This window comes from Lolium rigidum, chromosome 5 (genome assembly GCF_022539505.1).
Source record: "Lolium rigidum isolate FL_2022 chromosome 5, APGP_CSIRO_Lrig_0.1, whole genome shotgun sequence".
In the NCBI taxonomy this organism is placed as follows: Eukaryota; Viridiplantae; Streptophyta; class Magnoliopsida; order Poales; family Poaceae; genus Lolium; species Lolium rigidum.
The window spans coordinates 65547344-65551144 of record NC_061512.1 but is presented as its reverse complement, the minus strand read 5'-3'; positions in this window follow the sequence as shown (position 1 = coordinate 65551144).

The window sequence follows — 3801 nt, the reverse complement described above, 5'->3', positions numbered from 1 at the left end:
TCCCTACTTTCAACGGAAATGTTGATATTGAAGGGTGCCTTGATTGGTTGTATGAGGTGAAGACTTTCTTTGAGGTAATGAATATTCCAGAAGACCGTAGAGTTTCTTTGGTTGCATACAAGCTGAAAGGGTGAGCTGGTGCATGGTGGCATCGCCTTTAAGGAGACCACGGACTAAGAGGAAAACCTCGTGTGCGATCTTGGCGGCAAATGAAGAACCTGTTGAAAGGGAGGTTTTTGCCTACAGATTATGATCAGATCCTATTCATTCAGTTTCAGAATTGTGCCCAAGGTAATAGAACTGTTTCAGAATATACAGAAGAGTTTCTAAGGCTACAAGTGAGGTGCAACATTGCTGAAACCGAAGGTCAACAAGTTGCAAGGTATGTCAATGGTCTCAATGATGCTATCCAAGACCGTTTGATGACGCAACAAATTTGGTCCGTTGATCAAGCACAAGCTCTAGCCTTAAAGGCTGAAAGGTTGGTGTGGACAAGAAGGGCAAGTAAGACTCCATACCCTCATACAGAAGGCTCATCCAGGAATTACTCCCATGGAGTTGAGGAAAAAGAAGCGAAGGGGGACAAGTTTCTCTCAGCGCCTTACGGGGTTGGGGTTTCAGAGTGCGACAAAGCTTGCTCTTATTCAACTAAACTAGGAGTTTTGGAGAAGAGAGGGGATGTTGCATCACAAACTTAAGTTGCATGATTGAATTCAAAATTAAGTTGCATGATTGAATTCAAACCTAAAGATGAATTTGAATTTCAAATTCAAACATCAAATTGTTATCTCATAATTCACACTTGAAATAATTCAATAAACAATTATAAGTAATCAAGAATATAAATAGAACAACAATTACATGAAAGCTCATTAAGGAAAATTGAGCTTTATTGATAATTCCACATGATACATTGTCAATTACAATATCCGAAATGCAAATATGAAGTTACAACACATTGCATGAATTGATGAAATAGAAAAGAGAGAGAAAATTACAAATAATGAAATATCCTAAACTACAAGACATTAAGGCTTGAGCTTGACAATCTGTCATGACCATTTGATCATCATTTTGACCTGCACAAAATCACAACAAATAAAAGTTATGCCAAGTGGCACAGCCCGCAGCGAGGTTAAAATCAAATGGAATTGACGTGGTGAGGATATGACCAAAGCTGCCCAGAAGTTGATCCCATTCCAGGAGTCCAAGTGCACGGCACCGGGCTACACACACACACGGCCTGCTCACGGGGGGCTGTGTGCATGCATCACACACACACGAGTGAGTCATCAAAGGGAGAAGAGTGGAGACGCGCCGGCCCGAGAGAGCGCGGGAGGCCAGCCATATAGAAACTTTTCCCCGGTAAACCCCAAGCTCGAGTCATCGACCAGACGGCGGGGAGTAAGTCTCATCGAAGCGTCAAGAACGGCTCAAGAACACCAAGAGCGGTTGAAACCGGCCGGTACGTTTCACCCTGTGCCCCAAACACGAAATCGGCCAAGCATCAAGCTCGCAAGGAGGAGGAGCGGGGCAAGCGCCGGCTGCATCCTGCCGAAGCAAACCAACCAACCCGAAGCAAATCCTCTACCACAATCACTTTATCTAGGATCTGGCAGGTGAGGTATACACATCATCATGAACAGGCCAAATGGTTTTGTTCATAAGTTGCCTTGAGGCATGATCACAAGCACATAAAGGGTGGGGTAACCACGTTTTGATCATCATTTGGTCGGAGACCGAAGTGTAACCTGGTAGAAATGGCTTGGACAGGGATCAATCAAGCCTATACCGATGGTTATGCCAACCCGGGAATAGTGGTAGCACCTTCCAAATGGAAACGGAAAAGAAAACCATCCCATAGACTTAACCAAGTATAGCCAAACTACACTAGCCCTTTTAAGACCATCGAGAATATAGACATTTCTATGTCTATTTTCATTTCAACATCAATTATCTTTGGAAGCCCATGAATGACTACCGGTAATATTACTCCGATATATACGAAGAGGTAGGAGCAACCTTTCCTAGCACACTAAGCATTGCTAGGGTCACAACAACTACCTAGTCACACGGAAAAGCCACAAGAGAAGCATATCATCACTCCAAGGAGTTCATGCATCACGGGGAGGTGCCAACACATGTTGGTTTCCATCCAAATAGGGCATAAGATGCACCGAGATCCTCTATGCTCGGGTAGATCATCTATGTTGTCGAGGAGATAGGAAGCTAAGCTTCAGCGACAAGCATGGTAAATAAAACAACACCCACACGAGATGTATCTACGAGGTAGCAAATTCCTCAATCAACCACCGGTTTACTTCTGCAAGCCACTGCAACCACCGGTGCTTGGTGGGGGCTGGATCACAAGCAACGGCGGCATTTGAAATGAATCCATACAAATTTATAAGCCACGGGAAGCCACACGATCACGATGATCATTCAAAGCCACAAATTAACCAACCATTGCATCACGAGATAATCAAATACATAAGAAAATAATGGTATGACCAATAAGCACACCAACTAGATATGGAGTTATTTTAGCCATCACACAAAGTTCTGGACTAAGCTGCACGGTAAGAGAAAGGCCAAGAGCACTACAGGATAGCCTTTGTTTCTTGCAAATTAGCAGGGACCACACACCCCTCAATCAAGCGAGCTAGTAATTGAATCACATGATGATTCGGATGAAATAGCATCAAACAGAGGTACGGGGAAGTAGCGGCACAAGCACAGGCATGAATTCACTTAAGCAATGGCCATGCGTGGCGGCCATATGCATAGCAACGGAGGCAAGCACCACGGCTAGCGGTTACGACGGCGACACGGTAGCACACCTCTTACTTACAAGCACAATAGCACATGAAACGGGCTGGCAAGGCACGAAGGCGGCGCATTGTCACGGCAAGCATCTCAACATGGAGATGCGAGCGCGGTGGCTGAGCGAGACGAGAGAGGATGAGGAGATAGAGTGAGCGAGGCGGCGGAGGGAGAAGTGGGAGGCCGATGGATACTAGCCGGTGAAGCGGAGGCGAGAGCACGGCCATGGCGGCCACGGCGGCACACGGCCGAGGCCGCAGCGAGCGCGAGCCGAGGGCCAAGCCATCGCCCAGCGCCACGGCACGCACCGGCACGGTCGGACACAGCGGCGCCCGGCCGTCCCGAAGCGTCGGTGGCCGCGGCAAGATCCCCACGGCCTCCGCGCCGAGCGACCAGGAGACGAAGGAAGGGGCAAGACGAGCGGGCGGCGCTCCTCGTCGCGCGGGTGGATCCGACGCCGTTGAACGGCGGCTCGGTCCGCCCCTGCCTCGCCCGGCGGCGGCGGCTGTGGAGATGGCCGGGAACAATTCGGTGAAGGGCGGCGGCGAGCGAGGTCGCCGAGCCGTGAGGGCTAGGGTTCGTCGCGAGTGGGGAGAAGGGTCGGTGCGGCAGCGGGAGCACAGTGGCTCGGGTTAGGAGTTAACCCGCTGGGCCACCCGACGGGTGGGCCATGGGCAAATATGTCTTTTCATAAATTCCATTAAACACTAGAAACTTTGAAATTGTGTAAGAAATGATTAATAGCTCTAAAAATAATTAAAAATATGAAAATAGATCAGCATAAAAATTCTCTATCATAATAAAATACAAAAGGGAATTTTTGAAGACAACTAAGAATAAGCCTTCATTTGATGATTTAAATAATATCCACAATCACACATATAATTTTCAATAATAAAAATAAGTCCATTAATGCATTTGGACTTCAAAAACACCTTGACAACATTTCTTAGGTTGTAGTTCCACTAAATATAGTAT